The sequence below is a fragment of the Mesoplodon bidens genome (genome assembly GCF_964165515.1).
Source record: "Mesoplodon bidens genome assembly, chromosome: 17".
Lineage (NCBI taxonomy): Eukaryota > Metazoa > Chordata > Mammalia > Artiodactyla > Ziphiidae > Mesoplodon > Mesoplodon bidens.
The window spans coordinates 7,039,301-7,061,648 of NC_138174.1; positions in this window are offsets into that span (position 1 = coordinate 7,039,301).

The following is a 22,348-nucleotide window of genomic DNA, read 5'->3' on the forward strand; positions in this document are numbered from 1 at the left end:
TAGATGATAGATAGATAGATGATAGATAGATGATAGATGATAGATGATAGATAGATGATAGATAGATAGATGATAGATAGATGATAGATGATAGATAGATGATAGATGATAGATAGATAGATGATAGATAGATAGATGATAGATAGGTGATAGATGATAGATAGATGATAGATGATAGATAGATGATAGATGATAGATAGATGATAGATGATAGATGATAGATAGATGATAGATAGATAGATGATAGATAGATGATAGATGATAGATGATAGATAGATGATAGATGATAGATGATAGATGATAGATAGATGATAGATAGATGATAGATAGATGATAGATGATAGATAGATGATAGATGATAGATAGATGATAGATAGATGATAGATAGATAGATGATAGATAGATGATAGATAGATGATAGATGATAGATAGATGATAGATGATAGATAGATGATAGATAGATGATAGATGATAGATAGATGATAGATGATAGATAGATAGATGATAGATAGATAGATGATAGATAGATAGATAGATGATAGATGATAGATAGATAGATGATAGATAGATAGATGATAGATAGATGATAGATGATAGATAGATGATAGATGATAGATAGATGATAGATAGATGATAGATAGATAGATGATAGATAGATAGATGATAGATGATAGATAGATGATAGATAGATGATAGATGATAGATAGATGATAGATAGATGATAGATAGATAGATGATAGATAGATAGATAGATAGATGATAGATAGATGATAGATAGATGATAGATGATAGATAGATGATAGATGATAGATGATAGATAGATGATAGATAGATAGATAGATGATAGATGATAGATAGATAGATGATAGATAGATAGATGATAGATAGATGATAGATGATAGATAGATGATAGATGATAGATAGATGATAGATGATAGATAGATGATAGATAGATGATAGATAGATGATAGATGATAGATTTAGCGATAAACTGTCAATTCAGAATATTAAATTGGTTTGGATCTAGTTCGGGTCTTCCAATATATTGGCCATTCCTCCTAGTTCTGTGTCATCTGAAAGTTGGTAAGAATGTCTTCACTTACTCTAAGTTGTTGGTAAAGCCTTACGATCAGCCACATCTCACCTTTAGGATTTCCTGCTTCTGAATTCTTTCAGACATGTTGCACTAATCTTCTGTCGCTTACATTGAGTTTCTCTTTCTCCATTTGTCACGTTCCTCCTAAAAGATATCATGAGAACTTTGCAAAATACCCCCTGAAATCCAGCTATACTTTCTCTATGCCAATCCCTGGAGCTATCAAAATGATTTTGGATCATTGAACCATGGGGTTGGAAACGTATGTTAGATGTCGTACAACTCAGTACTTCACTGATGGGGAAACAGAAGGCGAGAGTACCTGTATAAGTACTCACGCTGAGCACTCACACAAGTACCTGCACTAGTACTCATATTGAGTATCAGTACTCACAGGAGTACTCCTTCATTCAGGTCAGGGAAGTGCTCAGTGACAATGTCTTGACTTGAAGCCTGGGCTTCTGACTCCACATACAAGTGACTTTACAAAATGTCCTGCCACTTCAAGAGAGACCATGCAGACTCCTAGTGACTGCCCCTTGCTTTTGCTCACAATCTGTTAAATAAAACTCCTCCATAATGTTAGGAGACTTTGTGTGATACCAAGAGAACTGAAGCCAAGGGAACATCCAGGGCTTTAATAAACTATCTGCATCAGACATGCTGCGTTCCAGAATATAAAAACAACCTATGGGATCCTGAAAACATGGCAGGCAGTGTTTGGGAAAGTCTGAGAACAGATTCTGGAGAGGATTGGAACTGAGTGGACTTTGAAGAATAGGAAAGATTTTGATAGAAAGAAAGTGCCTTAACATTGGGGACACGAGCCACAGCAGCTGGGAATGCACGTTCGGGACAATTACAAGAAACAAAGGGATGGTATCAGCTCACCTAACTGGAGAGGACAGGGGTCCACCAGGACAGCCAGATCCACAGGCTCTAAAGACATGATGTGGATGTTTCTTTCCATCTCTCAGCTCTGCTTCGTGTGCTAACTCCTTTCTCAGGGAGGCTGCCCCGGCAGTTGGTGACAGCGGCTATCACAATCCTAGTGGGGAAAGGGTGTCCTTTTGCCAATAATCCCAGAAATGCCCCAAGGAGGGCTCTCATTGGCTCCCCTGAACAAGGTTGCCAGATTTAGCCAATAAAACTACAGATGCCCCATTACCTTTCAATTTTAGGTAAATAATGAATGATTTCTTAGTGTAAGTATATTCCATGTAATATTTGGGATATATACAAGAAATTATTTATTTTCCAAAAACCCAAATTTAAATTTGAATCAAATTAAATAACATCCTCTATTTTATCTGGCACCAATCCACATGGCCAGACAGGTGAGGAGCTTAGCTGGTCCACCCTGGGTCGTGTGCCTCTACCAGGGATCCCAGGAGTGAGGTCACCCTGAGGCAGGAGATAGATGGGCTCCAGGGTAAGCAGCTTGAGTTCATTCCCTATGGACAGAAACTCCAAAATATCCATAGTAGGACAATCAAGAGAGGAGGCTGGACCCTGCCCAGATAAGAGGTAAAAGACCACAAATTCCTCATTCTCGAAATCAAGGAGAACTCCCCAACTACACATGCACAGAAAGGGTCCTTGGAGGTCAAAAAGGGAGGGGGCGCCACCCCATAGTAAGTGATGTCAACTATCCATAGGCCTCTTCGCTAGAATCCATCTTGGATAAGAGACACGGGAGGACCCTGATGTGGGACGTACACATGGGAGGACCTTGAGATATACCAAATACAGGCTCAGAACCAGGCAAAGCAAGATGATTGGCCAAAGGAAACTCAGAAGAAATGCCCCATAAAAGTGATTCAAGGGGCTTCCTTGGTGGCGCAGTGGTTGAGAGTCCGCCTGCCGATGCAGGGGACACGGGTTCGTGCCCTGGTCCGGGAAGATCCCACATGCCGCGGAGCGGCTAGGCCCGTGAGCCATGGCCGCTGAGCCTGCGCGTCCGGAGCCTGTGCTCTGCAACGGGAGAGGCCACAACAGTGAGAGCCCCGCGTACCACAAAAACAAAACAAAACAAAACTTAATCTTCAGGTAGATAGAATTTGATGTGAGCATTCAAATAGAAAAAGTAAAAAAAAAAAAAAAAAAAAGTGATTCAAACTATCACGAGGGTGCAACTCTCTTTGAGTCCACCCGTATGTCTATCCACACATACTCTTTTCCCTCCTAATAAACACTTTGTTTCACTACTTTCCACCTCTACGTGGAAATTCATTTCTACGCAGCTGATGGGCCAGGGCCTTGTCGCTGGCCGCTGGTCCCTGGTGGTCTAGTGGCTAGGTTTCAGCACTCTCACTGCTGCTGCCCGACTTCAGTTTCTGGCCGGGAACCAAAATCCTGCTTCAAGCCGCTGTAGGCCGAGGCCATCGGAGATCAACCCCATCCTCATCCCGTGGACCGGGAGTGGGGAGTGGTCAGCAGTCAGATGCTTTCCCACAGAGGCTCTGCTTGTGGGGCAGACAAAACAGCAGATGCTCATCATAGTCACTTCCATGGGCAGTAACAAGACGAAGACAAAAGAGCAAATGGGACTCAAGCAAAGGAGTCTTGCTTCTCTGTTATCCCACAATAATGCTGGGACCTCACCACCTGGTTCTTCGTGGTCCCATGACGTATGCCCACTAGTCTGTAAGCTCCTAGAGAAAAGGCCTATGCGTCTGTTGTGCATCACTGCAATCCTGTTGCTAGGCACATAGTAGACTCTCAATTAAAGATTATTGAATGCCAGATGAATGAAGCATTACAAGTCCTTTATACTTCCTTGGGCAAATTTAATTTTTCACACTAGATGCAATTCTTCAAAAGAGACCTTCAAAATGTTTTCACATGAGCAAGGACGAATGCTTTGATAACAATAGCCATGCTAACATGCTGTCCTTCCACGGGACCGTATACCTCTGGCTCTCTCTCCATGTTCTCTGAAAAGCTCATAAATTTCACGTGATAGTATCTCTGCAAGATAGATGAATATTTTTCCATTTTACATATAAGGGAGCTGAATCACCAGAGGCTGGGTCATTCCATCAAGACCACAAATAGGGTGGAGAGAATCTGACAGAGTTTGGGATCCCCATTTTGGGCTGTTTCTCCATCTTCCTGAGAACTCTGTGTTTTCAGAATCATAATATTTTCTCTCCATACTGTAGCATTTGAGCTTGGAGAAAGCAGGCCAATTCCTGTGGAAAGTTAAAGTGTCTCTACAGTTTTGTTTCTGGCAAAATGCATAGCGGGTGTTCTTTCACAGGTGGATTTAGAACATGAAGCAAGGGGAGCTGGAGGAGAAGTCGGCAGACCTGGGGTTCAGTCCTGGCCCTACCAATCATCCCAGGTCCCCTCCTGAGACAGGCTGGGGACAGAGGCTGCTCTGCCTGGTGACCGCTGAGAGCTTGCATGTGCCAGGCGCTTTGCAAAGTCCCTCCCTGGAGCAAGGGTGGCCCCATCTCAGGGACAGTTTTCCTACCACAGTCATCACAGTTTCCAATAATTTTCTGACAAATGGAAATAAAATGTCTTGAGGAAAAGGCTTCTTGTTCTAATTTGCCCAAAAGTTTCATATGTGCCCCCAAAGCCTTCCTCGTCCTGTTATAATCCCCGTCTTCCAGAGGAAGAAGCTTTGGCTCAGTTTTTACCCAAAGTAAAATACAGTAGCTGACAGGGACTTCCCTGGTGGTCCAGTGGTTAAGAATCCCCCTTCCAATGCAGGGGATGCGGGTTTGATCCCTGGTCAGGAAACTAAGATCCCACATGCTGCGGGGCAACTAAACCCCTGCGCCACAACTAGAGAGCCCGCATGCTGCAACTACAGAGCCCGCACGCTCTGGAGCCCTCGTGCCACAACTAGAGAGAAGCCCATGCACCGCAACGAAAGATCCCACGTGCTGCAACTAAGACCCGACGCAGCCAAAAATAAATAAATAAATAACTATTTAAAAAAGATATATACGGTAACTGACAGAGCTGGGATTTAAAGCCAGAGTGGCTGACTCCAAAGCACTGTGCTGTTTCTGCTACACCAGCCCCGCCTCTCACAGGGGTGGTGGGGCAGGAATGAGATGGTGGGTGTTGACAAGGGGCGTGCCCCCAGAGCACCATAAAACACAGGAATCACTGTTCAGATTCGCCTTTGAGCAGGACGCTTCATGTTACCGCTGGGCTTTTCCTGGCGGGGGACCAGCCATCGTGCTATGTGGCCTTTGAAGAGCATCCCACATTCTACCAGGACAGGAGCGCCCAGAGACTGGAGCCACATCTGAATCAGACGATGCTGACGGGAGAGAGCAGTCATGGCCACGGCTCACAGTGGGTCCGGGTACCACGTCTCCCACCATCGTGTGCACAGGCACTTCTCGTGCACACGCCCCCCTCTATGGGGACAACAAAGGGCTTAGGTGAAAGTTACATTGGCTTTCAGCTCCCAGCCCCACACTCAGCTTTGCTTGCCCTGTTCCTCGTGGCGTGTCCTTCGTGGCCTCTCCTCCGTGGCTGGTCTTGTTCCTGCTCCTCTGTCCTGGCCGCCTACCCCCTAGCGCTCCTACCACGGATGTGCTCTGTTTGCCACAAGGGCCTCCCAGCCTGTCCCCTATATGATTCTGGCCTTTCAGATGAAGCTCAGAAGCTCCACGGGCCTTTGGCATTTCTTTTATGTGTGAGGACTTCAAGAATGTAAGCAATATTCACTTATGTTACCCCCAAGTGACTCAGAGACAGCGTGGAGGAAGATGCCAGCTTCCACCACGCGGCTGCACGGGGCGGCCCAAAGGGGGTTTAGATGGTGTAAGGCCTCCCTCCCCTCGAAAGTTCCATCCGGTGCGCCCCAGAACTAGCCCCAGAAATACAAAATCTGAGCAGAAACCAGGTGCTTGCTGTGCACACCCAGAGCCCCTTCCTTGCTGCCTCTGTAGGCAGTGCCCTATGCCCTCCAAGTTACGATTCCTGGGGCCGCCACCATCAGGCAGGCAGCTGCCAAAGCCCCTCCCCCCAGGATGCTTCAGCTGCCCGGATTGAAGGCCAGGCGCAGCTTTACCTGTTTTCTGTACTAGTCCAAGGCGAGTTCCCCCAAGCCCCACTCCTGAAAGCCATAGATAGGACATCTAAGCCTAGAAACTAAAATGATTGTCTCTCCCCTGGTCCTGGTCAACAGAATCAGGCTGACCACGGCTTGGAAGTGAAGACCAGAACAAGGGGCAGGGCTGAGGGCAGGCCTGAGCATTGCCCACAGTTTGAGAGGGGGCCCTGCACCTGGCCGTGAGCGGACAAAACCGCTGACCAGCCTCTCAGCCGTGAACGTCCAGCAGCGGCCAGGCCCCGCACACCGTGGGTACGTGGTGAGCAGCTGTGGACTTGAATGCATGAAATGTGGACTATGCATGTGGACTCCAGATGCATGAAACACAGGCTATTGTCAAAGAAAAGGAAGAAAATCTACCTCATCTAAGATGTCCTGCTTATACAACAAAAAAGGGGACCTATTTTGACTTTTAAGGGTTATTTTCAGGAGCCAGCAAAGTGGAGAACTTCAGGGGTGCGCAGCCCTGGCTTCACTCTGGGTCCGACCAGTCACTCGTCTCCTTTGTAACTCAGAGGAACTGGAGCCCGCAATCCCTAAGCAAACCGAGCCCCGCCGTGCTGTGACACTGATTCTAAAATCGTTTAGGAAATACGTGCACACATATGTACATAAGTATGTACATATTTTTTTTCTTCGTAAAGTAGACTAATTAGTACTTTTCAAACTCTTAGAGAAAGTACAAAAAATAAATGTTTTAAGTGACCAAAGGGCTTTTGTGTTAGCACATTGTGGGGAGGCCCTGTGGCCTGGTGGAAAGAGTTGTGAGCAAGAACCCAGCGAGCTGGATTCTAGCACCGTCTCTTAGACCAAGCAGTTCTGAGTGATTGCACAGGTGACCTAACATCGCTGAGTCTCATATTCCTCATCTACAAAATTTTTAAATGTGGATTACGAGAGCTCTGAGCTTAGTCCCTAGTGGTTTTATCCACACGTAGGATCTGCTACAACCTTCTCCGCAGCCCTTTCTCCAAGATGAGTGAGGGGTGACCCACCGGTCGAGCACCTGAACCATGCAGGTGCCAAGGGCTGCAGGCGGGGACGACCAGGACCTAAGGGTGGTGCAGAATTGGAGGTCCCTACCCACCTCTAGGAGCGTTTCTTTTGATTTTATTAATTGTATTTTATTTAACTCATGTAAGAGCCAATTCCTGCCTCAAAGTCAAGTCACAAAAAAAGAAAACAGTGCTAGATGGGGTGAAAGACGGGAGAAGCCCAGCATCCCTTGGGGCCCCCAGTGCCTCCTGCCCAGTGTCATGGAGGTTGTTTCCAGGACAAGCCCCCGAGAGTCTGCTTTCTTGGATGGAGCTGAAATTCTTTTTAAAATGCCCCACTCCAATGAGGAAGATGATGCCGCTGAGCATAAAACATACGAAAGTGTGCGAACTAGAAAGAGGGGAATTGAACGAAAAGTTTTGGAATTCTTAAGTAAAATGTAGAGGAGGATAAACAGGACCAGAAAGAGGGGAGAAGCAAGGGAGCAGAGAATCCAGAAAGTGACAGGAGGCGGCGGGGAGGGACCTTCTGAGAATCGGAAGCAGCTAGAGGCAGGCTGAGCCTCGAACAGTCAGCCCAGCATCCTCTGCCTGCCTCCAGGGAAAGGCCCTGAGCCAGCGGACTGTCTTGAAATCGTAAAAGCAGGTGACAGGAGAAGGAGGTGGGAATCTTGTGCTCACTCCCCAGGCACCGCTGCAGAGGGAATCCAGGGCACGGGGAGATGTCTAGAGCAGGGGCTTCAGAGGGAGCGCCAGCCTTTCCCACATCACTCACTCTCCGGGTACCACCCAGGGGAAACAGCTCCCTTGTCATCAGCTCTGATGTGTATTAGTATTTTTTTTTTAAAGACTTTAAAATACTATTTTTACCCAGAGCACTTTTTTTTCTTCCAAAGGAACAAAAGGATCACAACCCACATGCTCCTCAAACTGGCAGCCCTGAGAAAAGGCAGGGCTGGGATTTGCATATGGAGGGAGCTTCTACCCCCGCTTTCCCACCCCCACCCCATTCCCACAGAAATGAAACCAAAAGGAATGCCATGGGCTTGCTATTGTCACCCATCCTGAAATACACGAGCAAAAATAGTACGAAAAGATGAATGATGGGGCTTCACAGCTAATGTGATCATCTGTAGTAGTTTTGGCCATTAATAGTGTCATGGTTCTAAGAATGGAAGGGGGTCTATCTCCCTCTCTCTCTCTCTCTCTCTGTCTCTCTCTCTCTCTCTCTCTGTCTCTCTGTCTCTCTCTCTCTCTGTCTCTCTCTCACACACACACACACACACAGACACAGACACAGCCTGGTAGCCTGGGTTTTTTCCACCACAAAGGAGTTATGTTCTGCTCTTTCGGATTTCAGATTTCCAACGTCGCTTAAAATTTCAGCTAATTAAGTATTATTGGGTCACGTGGTAGTTTAGGAAAGGCTGAAACTTCCACTCACTGTTGTGCTTGTCTTCCTTTACTTCAAAATAACTAGCACTTAGGGATCTTGTCCAGAAACATCCACATGGGGTTCTCCTCCTTGTTTTCCCGTGTGACTAGGTCAGAGTTTGATAGTGAAGGACTTACCTCTGATGTGTGTGTGTGGGAGAGACATGTTTACATATACATATGAGGATTTTTTTTAAAGAAAAAACTCTGGTGAAAGCCACACAAAAGCCCCCGGTCTATCTTAGCTTTCTGAATTTCTCTTAAAGTGGAAAATATGAAGAGTTATTACTCATACACTCATTTAGAAATGGTAGACAAAGGGAAAGCAGATGATTCCTTCCAACACCAGAGACAAAGAACAAACAAAGGCTAGAGTGACTTTTCTCAGGCCTTTGAACTTTGGGTGAAGGACCTGGTGTCCCCGTGTGGGAGCTGCACGGGGCGTCCCCCAGAGCCACTCAGCCTCGCTGCCCTCCCACCCGGAGCCCATATTCATCTGGGAGATCTTGGATGGTATCTGCCTGGGACCTTGCACACGACCAATGGGGCATCTTGGCTCTGTGTGGGGTGGGTGTTCCTTGGGTACCTGCTTCCTGGCACGCTGGGAGTTCCTCCCAAAGGTCACAGGAACCCCGGGGTAGTCCCCTGCTGAAGGTCATGCTCGTCGTCACCACTTTCCTCCTGGCATTATCCCTGATGCTCTGGAAATGGTCTCGCCCATCAGAGGCTAAGGGGCCAGGTGGACAGGGCCTGGCTTAGCTCCTGAGACTTCCTGGGCCCCAAATCCACACAGCACTTAAGGCACAGAGAAACAAGAGAGGCACTGAAAATTCATGACCAAAAAAAGTACAGATATGACTTAAGGAACACCCATTATTGGATATTTGCTGCAGAGGAAACAATAAATCAAAGTAATGATCCTTAGAGCAGGCACCTGATAACATTTTTTGTAAAGATAAGCCAGTCTATCTTAAAGAAGGATATTAAACAGATCCGTCAACCCCAGGCAAGCTAGGTTTGCTAAATAAACTGACAATTAATAGATAGCCCGGGAGATAAACACCATTCAGGGAAGAGTCGCTAAAAGGCTGGTCTTTTAAAGGGGGGTGTTTACTTTAGGAAAGAGAAAATGAAGTTAAAAGATCAAGTACCAGATAGAAAATGCTCCTTCCAGGCCCCAGCCCCAAGTGTCTGGTTCTGAACTGATGTTCTGTCCTTTAGAGCTGAAATCTTACCTTGTGAATCGCTTTACCAGAAAAATCACCTCTCTTTAAAGGTCTGGTTTTTAAAAGGTTAAGCCCCTCTTCAGTGTTTTTCTTTTAAATGCAATAAGGTCTTTTTTTTTTTGAAGTTGAGATAACTTTCCAAAACACATAATAGACATCTGGAAAGATGGTATATTACTATAAAATAACATGATTTAAAGCAGTCTCCTAGGAACACACCCGAGCCCGTGCATCTGAAGACTTGTTTATTGTTATTTGTTCACAGCCAAAGACAGAAGGTCAACCTGAGGTCAAACTCAGGTTCATCAGCACATTTATTAACTGTGTTTGCGGTTTGTAAATCTATTCCAGATGTTAACTGTTTACGTGGGAGCTTCTTTGTGATGATTTCTGAGCGGGAATTGCTGTTTCACAGCCATGTTCTGATTTCTACAAGTGTCTCTTTTTCCAGTTTGCTGGCGAGCGGGGACCGGGCAGGTGGAGTGCATCCTGGCGCGGCAGGGCCATCGCCCCATCTCTCCACTGGCCCAACCTCCTTGTCGCCACAGCACGGCCTCCCGTTCCTTTCCTAGGAGTGCATTTTTTCTTTTTTTTTTTTTTTTAACATCTTTATTGGAGTATATTGCTTTACAGTGGTGTGTTAGTTTCTGCTGTATAACAGAGTGAATCAGTTATACATATACATATGTTCCCATATCCCCTCCCTCTTGCGTCTCCCACCCACCCTCCCTATCCCACCCCTCCAGGTGGTCACAAAGCACCGAGCTGATCTCCCTGTGCTATGCGGCTGCTTCCCACTAGCTATCTACCTTACGTTTGGTAGCGTATCTATGTCCATGCCTCTCTCTCACTTTGTCACAGCTTACTAGGAGTGCTCTTGACATGAAATGACTCCTCGTCACCGCAGCGCAGCTAAAACGGTCTCCATGCCAACTCGGGCTCCGCGGGCCCCTGGGAGGGGCTCGAGAACGCTGCGGAAGGCTGCTGTGCCGCATCTTTAGCCGCCTGGGCCTTCCGCATCCCTCTTCCCCGGCAGTCAAGTGAGAGCTGCTCTCCTCCGCCCCGCTGGCATCTTTCTTTCCGGCAGGATTAGACGCAGGAGTGGGTCAGGGAAGGGAGCCTCTCCCCTTCGCAGCTTCAGTCTCTTCCCAAGTCCCTGCGTCCTTTGCTTTCTCCAGGGCCTGTACACACACCGCGCACGCCTGAGTCCGGGACCCGGAAGGGGTTCCCTGTTCCCCTCCACCTTCTGCACCAAGTAGAGCCAAGGCGCGGCTTCCTGTGGTGTCACAGACAAGCCGTGTTCTGTTGTCACTCCCTATTCTGGCCTTTGCTCTCTGCCTTTGGGGTTTTTTTTGTTTTGTTTTGTTTTGATTGCGGTACGCGGGCCTCTCACTGTTGTGGCCTCTCCCGTTGCGGAGCACAGGCTCCGGACGCGCAGGCTCAGCGGCCATGGCTCACGGGCCCAGCTGCTCCGCGGCACGTGGGATCTTCCCAGACCGGGGCACGAACCCGTGTCCCCTGCATCGGCAGGCGGACTCTCACCACTGCGCCACCAGGGAAGCCCCGCGATCCTCGATCCCGGCAGCTACACTCTCTGCCTGACTGCCACCCAGAGCCCGTGCCCTCCGCCCTCCGGCCTTGTTGCTCACCTAATCCCCTGCCTGAGAGCACAGCACTGCCTCCCTGTGGGCACCTTTGCAAATTGTCCCAGGATGTCCCTGCCTGACATCCAGGTCTTGAATTAGGCTTGGGGCCCTTGCCCCTGGGCTCTTCCCTTTGAGGGGAATCTTCTTCTTCATTCCGGAATTCCCAAGGTTAAATATTTGTCAGAACTACCCAGAGGATGTGATGTCTCCTGCCACCTCTGTCTCTGGTACCAGCTGTTTCTCTGAAGCTGGATGGGTTCCCCTGACTCAGCCCCACAGGTGGGCTGCCTCCTTGCTCCCTGCCTGCCCAGTGGTGTGAGAAGTCACAGGGCTGGACCCATGGCCACCCCCGGCCTTCAGGGAGGACATCACACATAAGGACACATCCGTGCAACCTGCGACTGGGCAGTAACGGCCCAGCCATCTGACCATTTGGGAGACTGGGATCCTGGCTCATCTCCTGGAGATGAGCCTCCCCACCCCAGTTTCTGCAGTAGTGATGCACCGAGATGTCCCCAGATCTGCCGACAAGGGGCTGCAGACGTGGGCACCACGGCAGCGCGGACCACTGGCCAAGCTTCTCCAAATGTGCTTCCTCTTGCAGTGTCAGCATTCAGATTTGGTCCTTGGGGTGTCCTGATGCCACTGAACCTTTTCGTACCCTCTCCTCACTCGAAGATGTTCTTTCTATTGTGAGAGAGAGAATATAGCAGTGTTCTGAATAATAGTGGGACAGTCACTGTTGTCCATGGCAACAAAGCTCTGTTAGAATGTGCTGTTTGGTAAATAGAGTGAGTCTGAATCCTGTGGATGTGGGCTTATCGCACCTGGGGCGGGGCTGGCCGGGCGTGGGGGTGGGGGTGGGGGTGGGGGTGGTATGGCCTCTCGTGGAATCTCTGCTAGATCTCTTCTGCCAGTGGACCTGAATCTCTACGTGAGATCTTGGCCTACATTATAGAGAAAGAACCCGGAATAGATGCCCGGAGAGCATTTGCCATCATGAAGGAAGGAAGGGAACTGGCTGAGGGCCAAGTTCAGGCTTACGTGCATCCTCTGTGTCATCATTTCGTCCTCCCAACAGCCCTGCATGGTGGATAAGCTTAGCCCATCTCACAGATGAGGAGCCCAAGCCTTAGAGAGAATCCAGCCACGGGCCCAAGGGCTTGAGCACCGGCTGTGCAGTTTGCAGCTCTGTGGCCCGGGACAGCCCCGTGGGTGGGATAGCAGCTTCAGCTGCTAATCCCAGTGGGCATTAGAACCCGGCCCATCTGACTCCAATGGCTGTGACACCCCACTGCGTCCTGAGCCGAGATGCTTTCAGGACCACGGCATCTTCTGTCCTTCCCTCTCCTGCAGGCGCCAATGCTCCTGCAGGAGAGGGAAGGACAGAGGGTTTTCCCTCCGGAGGGTTTTCCAAAGGCACCTGGCTTCAAGTCCAGCTAGTCTCACGGGTGAGAAGATATTTGGGTTCAGCGTGTTGCTTGCTGACACTGCAACTTATAGCAGGACGTGGCAGTGGGGAGTATCTACGAACAAGCGTTTCATAAAAATAGAATTTGGGGCTTCCCTGGTGGCGCAGTGGTTGAGAGTCCGCCTGCCGATGCAGGGGACATGGGTTCATGCCCCGGTCCGGGAAGATCCCACATGCCGCGGAGCAGCTGGGCCCGTGAGCCATGGCCGCTGAGCCTGCGCGTCCGGAGCCTGCGCTCCGCAACGGGAGAGGCCACAACAGTGAGAGGCCTGCGTACCAAAAAAAAAAAAAAAAAAAATAGAATTTGATTATAAACAGAGACTTCTAACCCCAGGTGTGACCAAGAGGAGGTTTAAAGATGGGAAAGTGGACACGGCCATAGACTCTGTGAACCTGGGAGAACATGACAGGCTGCTGGGGACAGCCCCAGGGTCACGAGGGAGAACGTCCCCATAGGGCCTGGCCACCTCGGTTCAGGACCAAAGCAATCAGGTCGGAGATGGCAGGACCCAGAGCAGGAGAAGCGCGTTGGTTTCATTCTACCCGCAGGGTCCAGCTTTGCCTGTTTTCAGGCAGAGTGACTACGCGCAGATTTTACACCGGGGGGGACGGGAAGGGGCCAGTGGGGCGAACAGAGCAGCAGAGGCAGCCGCCGAGCTCCCGCGGGGGTCTCTCAGCGCCGGGAGACCAGTGCAGGCTCACAGGAGGGGTGTGCGACCCACGACGGGCTTCACCGCATGTTTGGAACCGTCTCCCAGTTCCTTCCACGCTGAGGGTCACGGGAAGGGGGCTTGTGCAGCCGCGAAGAGCACGTGGGCTTTGACAGGCACAGCCATGGCTTGAGCGGAGCTCACTCACGACCACCAGTGAGAGCTGAGCCTCGGTTTCCTCGAGTGCAACGGGGCGGGGGGCGGGGGCAGTGGACGTGTTCATCAGGGTCTTGGCGGGAACCAGGTGGCACCCCGCGAGTGGGATGGGGGAGGGTGGGGGAGCACCCAGCTCTGGGCCTGGCAAGCGAGGGAGGCCAAGGTCAGCTGCGTTGGAACTTGGTGAGAGACAGAGGTGGGAGAGGACACCCTGCCCCCCGCCCCCCCCCCAGCCTGTGGGGAGGGGACCGGGGTGTCTGCTCCCTCTTCCCGCCCTCCCGGCTCCTATCTGTACCTCCCAGGGGCCAAACCCGGTCAGAGCCAGAGCACGAGGGGCCTGAGTGGTGCAGCCCTTTGGGAGCAGCCCCCAGGACATGGGGGAGGGGGGAGGGAAGGGGGGAGGATGGAGCCTCGGGTCCAGCGCAGACGAAGCAGGACTTTGAACTGTAACTCACGGAGTGTCCCACACTCTGTGCCACGCCTGAAGCTGCAGGCGTGAGGGCTCACAGGCACCGTGGTCGTGGCCTGGTTGGGGAGCCAGTTAGTTGTTCAAAAAAGTGGAAATCATCACATAATTGCAAACGATAAGAGGTCATGTGAAAAAAAAGTATAAGCAATAAAGAGAGTCCCATAGTAGCCCCAGACCAAGGGAATCAGGAAAAGATGCATCCAGAAGCCACTCTCAGGACGAGGTTGGAAGGAGATGGGGAGGTCACTTCAGGAGAAAGGACGGAGGGTGAGTTGGGGAGGAGAAGGTCCCGAGCACAGGCTCTGAGACGGGGGTGGGGCTGTGCATGCCTGACTTTGCAGCCGGTGAGGAATATGGCCTATAACATGAGCCCTGGGAGGCCGCTGGGTGAGAGAGTGAGTCGTGCATGTTTGTAAAGAATCAAGCTGGCTACAGAGACAGAACTAATTGGAAGGTCCAGAGTGGATGTTGGGGGACCAGTCAAGAGGCTGCTGCAGGGACCCAAGCAAGGGTGAAAGCAGCTTGGCTTGAAGCCGTGGCGATCGCGCCTCCATCCTGCCATCCATCCAGTTAGGACTGTCTGTGCTTCGGGCACTGTCAAGGCCTGTGGATGGAGCGATGAACAAGACGATGAGGCTTCCGTGCTCAGGAAGCTTAGATTCTGGTGGGGGAAGATGTGACAACGGCTGGGAAAAACGAGAAGATGCAATCAGGCCATACTTAGGGGGTGCAGCCAATGGATCTCAGGTACTGGGTCAGGGAACGGGAAGTGTGGAGGAACAGCCCTGACGTACACCCCTCGGGGGACAGCTGGGCCATTCCCGACCTGAGGGACTGAGGTGGAGAAGCGGACTTTGGGGAACGAATTCTGTTCTGGACGTGCTGGGCTGGAGCTGGCTTTGCTGCATACTGCATCGCAGAGCAGCCAAGGTACCTGAATGATGGAGGGTCTTGGAGGGCACCCACCACACAGAGTCTGGCATTAGGTGCTCAGTGAGGGTTAGCAGCTCTTACCCTGTCTGTGAAAAGCTCCAGTAAGAAACGTCCTTTGGAGGATCCGTCAGTGGAGGTGTCTGAAACAGTTGGACTCAATGGCTTCTGTTCTGCTGGGGTGGATCCACGAAACCACCCTCAGAGCAGCATCCGACATGCTGGAGGACTTGGCCCTGCGGGGGAAGTGAATTATATGCCCCTGGCCCTGGCAGTTGGCAGCTAGATCGGTTCAGAGACAGATCTAAATTCCATAGAGTCTTTGAAACTCTCAGATGTCTTAGGATCCCCCCAGAACGATCTCAGTGGGAGAAGTCCCAGGGGTTGGTTCATCTTGGAGTTTTTCCTGGTGGGCAGTTGGAAGGAGTTCCAGGTGGCTTCAGGTCAGTCTGTGCAGCTCCAGAGCCTGGAATGGTTGGAATCCTTGGCCATTTCCTGGGTCTGTTCTAAAATCAGGGACATCTCAGGGGAGTTTGGGGCCTGACAAAACACACAGGGTGAGTCACTGCCCAGCCAATTGCGCTAAAACAAAGTCTGCTTAAGATAAAAATCAAAGACAGCCTTGGAGTGAGAAAAATAGGGAGAGGGCCTCAGAGGAGAGCAACACGCAGCCTAGGGGCCTCTCCAGAAGTGAGCAAGGCTGGACCCATTGATTGCCTTGTGCCTTGTTTTGGGTAAGGACTGTTATGGCCTTTTTTTTTTTTTTTTCCCTTGCAGCATCTGATGGAATCAGCTTCTCCTCACAGGCTACCAATCCCAGCTTCTGGGTTAAAATAGGACAGGCCTCTAGACCCTGTGAAGCCTGGTTTATCACATCTCCAGTTGTAGCGAACCCTGGGGATTCCTTGCGAAGGAGTGGCTTGGGCTGGTGTATCTGTGCTTTGTTCAACACCGAGCTCGTCGCGTTCTCCAAGGCTCATTTGTCAGCATTTATTGAGCATCTGCTATGTGCCAGAAAATGTGCTCAGTGGTGAGGCTACCACAGGATGAACCTGCAGGTGCAGGAGTGGGAGAGGTAGGTGCAGAGGAAGGGTGGAGAAGAGAAGGGAGGGAGCATTTTAACCATTGTGTTTGCTGGTCTATTGATTCAACCCTCAAAAAGGAAAGAGGAAAAACCCCTGAGGCAATAATAGCCCAGAGCAATATCAGTATTGATGTCAGTTTTATTTTTAGTTTTATATATATATATTTTTTTGCGGTACGCGGGCCTCTCACTGCTGCGGCCTCTCCCGCTGCGGAGCACAGGCTCCGGACGCGCAGGCTCAGCGGCCATGGCTCACGGGCCCAGCCGCTCTGCGGCACGTGGGATCTTCCCAGAGCGGGGCACGAACCCGTGTCCCCTGCATCGGCAGGCGGACTCCCAACCACTGCGCCACCAGGGAAGCCCCCAGTTTTATTTTTAAATGCGCATAAATAGAATCAAGGATGCTTGCTTCTGGAAGTTTCTAGGTGAGCCATCAGAGATGATAGCTTCTAGGGCATGGTTGATACCCAGCAAAAGCCTTAGATGAGAGTCAGTGCTGAAAACATTCTTCTGCCTTTAGCACAGGCGAGCTGACAACTGGGGTACATTGGCGGTAGCTAGAATGCTTGTTTTCCCCTCCTTTCTTTTATAGTGATTTGTACAATTTGACTTCAGAATTGGACAGAAAAAGCATCACAACCAATGTTCTGTATTTGGAAAAGATGGCAAATCACTCGACAGAGAGATGTATAATTCAGGCCGCTACTGAATTATATGCCTAGAAGCCAACAAAGTAAGTACTTTGTTGCTAAGGGGATTAATTAGTTAATATTTATAAAGGCCTTTAATGATGAAAAACGCTCTATAAATGTAAAGTATTATTAATATCACCAGTAGTTCTACTGCTTTTATATTAGGTAGGAAGACTTGTTCTTTAGTCTGGTTATGGATTCTTATGGTGAAAATGAAAAGGAGAAAAGAGAACAGCAAGAACTTCCAAAAGACTGCGACCCACTGGTTTTTGTTTATTTTAAAGGAATTTCCATAACTGAAGAAGGCTTTCTTGACATCTCGTCCAAAACAGGAACGTGTGCTTACAATTCTTTCATTTTATATGTTGGCATTACATCCCCCTGCCTCCTGGATCTCTCCTGCTTTCTTGGGCAAGTGGGTGGAGTTTTGGAAAACTGGGTCTTGCAGAAGGAGAGATGGCTGTCGTCTCCCACTCAGTGTCAGGCTGAGAGGCCGAACAAATGGTCCAGCCTGCCGGGGGGGTCTTTCTGGTGTGCGAGTGAGACCCTGGGGGCTGGCCAGTGGCGGTGATTTCCCCCACTGTGACATATAATGCATTGTGGGGTTTGGTGACAGCATAGCCAGGTGTGACCCAGGTAATTCCTAAGGGCTTTGGAACATGAATCATTTTTATTAACATAGTAGCTGAGGTGGGTGAACTAGAGGGGGGTGGCCTTCCCAGAGGCCTTCCTCTGGGAGCCTCTGGTTACATCTTGTGCCAGTTTAAATGCTAAAGCGTTGAGTCAAGGGGCCTAGGGACCTAAGGTGGCACCGATGGGGAGAAGGCAGATCCCTGGAAGGTTCTCAGGAAAGTGTATGTTCAGCAGTAGGTGCCGACCACCTGTAATTCCGGAGGATGCCCTAGAATAGAGGACAAAACAGGCTCGGCCAGGCCGGCGGTGACCGTTCACACTGGATCCCTTTGCCACGTGTCCAGACACTTCTTCCTTATCAAGCGCATATGATGGGCCTCCCCAGGTGTTGTTCGCAAAGTTACACACTTTGTGAGGCTCAGAGGAAGTTAGGAGAAAGGCATGCATGTACATAAGATGAGGAAGAAAGCACGGTGGGCAGGATGATGGAAAGCAGAGACATTCCAGAGGATGGGATGGGGTCCCCCGTGGAGCTAACCTCTCCAGTCTCCAAGTGAGGTCTCAGCTCATAATGGGCCCGTGCACATACTTCATAGACCAGGGACTGAGGATCTGTGTTTGCAGCTGGAAAACGAATGCACACGAGACATCACATGGCGGAGAGCTGGCAGTTTAACCCATGTTTTGTGAATTCGGCTGCACTTCTGAGTCCCACTCTTCTGGGATTTCCATGGGCCCAATGGAAGGTGCTGTTTGGGGAAATGTGGTGGAGCCTCAGGCATCTTCACAAATAAAACCATTTTTCAAAATACCAGGATCGTTCCCCTAGTTCGACCGCTGCAGTGCAGCCATACCACCCGTGACATCCCTGCAAAAGGTAGAACCCTCCAGCCGTCTTTTGTTCTGGGCTTGGTGCTGAAGCTGCTGCAGTGACTGTTTCTTCCCCGTCATTCTCCAAGGCTCCCGCAATTTCCTTAACAGCCAGAAAGGCCCACACGATGACGCCTGCAATCTCCTTGTCTTAGAATATTTAACCACCACTCCTGACATGCAGTGTCTGTGTCATTTTAACACCTGCCTCATGGCGGGAATACTAGAGTCAGGGAGAAGCCCAGGTACCAAGATGCTGAACCGAATGTCAGGAGGAGATGGGAAGGGACGGTCAGAGGCAAACACCTCCCAGAGAAAGGACAGTGGTGGCAAACCAATTGCTCCCTCCCCTGTTGATGGGACTCTGCCCCCCTGTCATGGGAAGGTGGTACCTAGGGTGCTGGGGTGGCAGAAACTGGGAGGAAATCACTAGATGGAGGCGTATAAGCCTCCTTCAGGATGCCCATTTTGGAGTTAGGCTGGAATCATCCATGCTCCAGTTCCCTGATTCCTATAGTGTTCCGTTGGATATCATAATACCAATAAAATTATCATGAATCCAGCAAGGCAGACAGACCTTTGTTTTCTTCTAAGATAACCCAGAACCCAAAAGGGACATGGCTGCTGAAAAAGGAGCCCCACCACCAGCAACAATGCCAATCTATCAATCTTCCATCACTTCTGCATCTCTTCCTCCTGTTTCCATGGGTGCATTTCTTTATGCATTGCATAAAGAAAACTGCCAGGAGTGACCATGTAGCAGTGGAAACAGATTTTGTGTTGTGCATGTGTGTACGTGTGTGTGTGCTTGTGTGTCTGCATGCATGCCTGTGCATGCGCATGTGCCTCTAGAGTGTGCATGTGTGCGTGCATGTGTGCATTTGTGTGCGTGTGTGTGTGCACACATGCCTGTACCAAGGGCGGCAGGCACCAAGGGCAGCGTGGAAGGCTGAGCAGCTGTGCACTGGTGTCCGCCCCCCTGCCCACGAGGCAGAGAACAGGCTGCGTCTGCGCTAGTAACCTGCTTGCTTCTGGGCCTCCGCCTTGACTGCTTTTTATTTCCACTGCCTTCATTGTCATTGTTTCATATTTTTCTGTCTAGGTTTGCTCTCCCAAGTGAGTTTATAAATTGCTCGAGAACAAAGACAGTGTCATATTTTGTGTGTGATTGTGAGACAGCTCTTCTGGACCTTTGTTCAGACTCTTCCGACCGCCAGGTGACTGCACCACGGCTGCCTGCCTTTTGGCTCCTGGAGTAATAAACGGACCTGTCTGAAGACCGTCACGGAGGGTCCAGACCCCAGCAGCCCGCCATCAGTAGGAGGGCAGTCTCTGGCAGTGATGCCCGGCAGGCGGGACACACCAAGCCCCCCACTCTGTGCTCTGGGCACAGGGGCTGGGACTTCAGCGTGAGCATGTTCAATCCTTTCACCCCACCCCACCCCCCAGAGGACACACAGGGGCACTGTGTTGCCCCCTCTCATTGCCCCCAGCTCCATTCTCCCCTTTCCCTGCTGCTCCGTGCCTGGAGGCGATCTCCCTGAGGTCTGCAGCCTATGGGTGCTCTGGCCTCTGGCTACCAAGTGGGTTCAGCCCTGGGAGACCAAAGGGGGGAGGGGAGAAGAGGTCAAGGCATCTGTCAAACGCACTCCCTTGCCCTCCCCCCTCCCCCTGCCATTCTGTCCCGCCAGATGAGATTCTGACAGAGGCTGGATCCTCTTCCGGGTCCACCTCCTATAGGGTGACCGTCTCAGCAGAATTCTCCTGTGGGCTCTCATACTTCCTCTCTTGCCCCTTCGGGCTGGGGCAGTAACGGCTTCTCCTGTTACTGCCCTAGGAGCCTGAGCATCCCTCACCGGTCCCCTCAAGCCGGCCCACTCTCAGTGGGTCTCCTCCTTAAAATTCCCTCCGATGAATCCTTTTAAAGTGCCCTCTTTTTGGGGCTTCCCTGGTGGCGCAGTGGTTGAGAGTCCGCCTGCCGATGCAGGGGACACGGGTTCGTGCTCCGATCCGGGAAGATCCCACATGCCACGGAGCGGCTGGGCCCATGAGCCATGGCCGCTGAGCCTGCGTGTCCGGAGCCTGTGCTCCGCAGCAGGAGAGGCCACAGCAGTGAAAGGCCCGCGTACCACACACACAAAAAATAAATAAAAAATAAATAAATAAAGTGCCCTCTTTTGTCCTCACCCACCCTCCAACTTAACAATAAAGCCACAAACTGTGAGCACCCTGGGGGCGGGGCTCTGCCTGATTCCTTGTTGATCCCCAAGCTTAGCAGGTAGGTCACCAATGGATGTTTGTTAAATGAACACGGAATGGGTGATGCGCGGATGAATCATACGTATGAATGTCTGGTAACCACAGGGGAGTCAGTGGTGTCTTAAAGCAAAAGAACAGAATGCAGAGGGGACGAGGAGGGCCTTCAACAGGAAGGGCGGTGGAATTCTTGACTGTGATGGCTGCGGCATGTCACTCGGCCAAACCATGTGACGGTGTAACGCAGTCAGTTTGTAGCTGGAGCTCCCCGTTCCAGCCTCAGGAATGGCTGCGCAATTGTTGGAAACATCCTCGGGCTTCCTGGCACGTAGGGGCCACACGATGTTTCTCTGGAATGCTGACGATGGCCTTCAAATGCGCCTGGAGAGGGGATCACTTCCCTTGTGAAGCCGGAGCAGGCTAGAAAGAGGAAGAGGGACCGCAGCCGCAGAGCCACGAGGGCGGAGGAGGGGAGGAGGCTGTCCAAGTGGAAAGGCCCGCGGACATTTCTCTGGCCTCCACGAGAGCTGCTGAGCGTAGCCCGTTGGAGAGAGGGCGGATTTGGAGAAGGAATGAACCACGCTCATGACAGGAAACTTTTCCTAAGCCTGCTGCACATTCCCTGTGGAAGAGCAGAAATGCTTTCCAAGCAAGGATCCCTTTGGGTAACTCCTTTTGCATGACTGCCTAGGAAAGAATTGCACATGTAGAGGTAAGGAATGAACATGTCCTGTCATTGGAGGGTTTCCAGGCAGGTGGTGGGAGGGACACTATCCGACAGTCATCCCGGGAGGACGTTCCAGGCTCTTACTCTACTACAGGAAGTGAACTCACTCATGGGATAAATTGGCCCGGATCCCCCCAGTGTCCCTCCAGGTGCCCGTAAAGCCACGCCCTCCCTCCGCTCCAACCAGACAGTGTTCCCATCGCTGGGGGGAGGTGCGGTACATGTTAAGACAGCTCCATGAACAGCAAAGACAATGAATGTTGATCACAGTGGACTAGGCTCTGTGAAGGGTCTGTTTTGTCTGGATGATTTAAAGCTCTTTCCTGGTCAGAGGGCATCCTCAGGTCCACCAAAGTCTCAGGGGATCTCAGACTCATGATAGTGGTGCGCGTGGCCGTATTTATTACCCATTCACTTACCCTTTAGGGAACCCTTTTGTGGCCTCTGCGAGTCATGATATTTTCTCCTCTAGAAGAATCTCATCTCTATTGAGCTGGACATCTATGATGGGAACCAATTCTATTATAGGTATATTTAAGGAGGATGATTTCCTTATCTCTCTGAATAGCACGCATCATATGAAAGCTCTTTGTAACAGCATCTATCTCGTTCTTAACCTACTTATTAATCAATTGATCAATTTGCCAGGCACTATTCTAAATGTTCTGTGTGGTTTAACTCATTTAATCCTCTACAACCATGATTTGGGTATTACGATCACCTACATTTTTAGACTGAGACTCTCTGAGGCTCAGAGAAGTTAAGCCACTTGCCCCAGGTCACACAGCCAGGAAGTGTCAGTGATGGTTTTCATACTCAGGCATTCTAATTTCACAGCCAATAAATAATCATCCACTACATTCCCCTGAG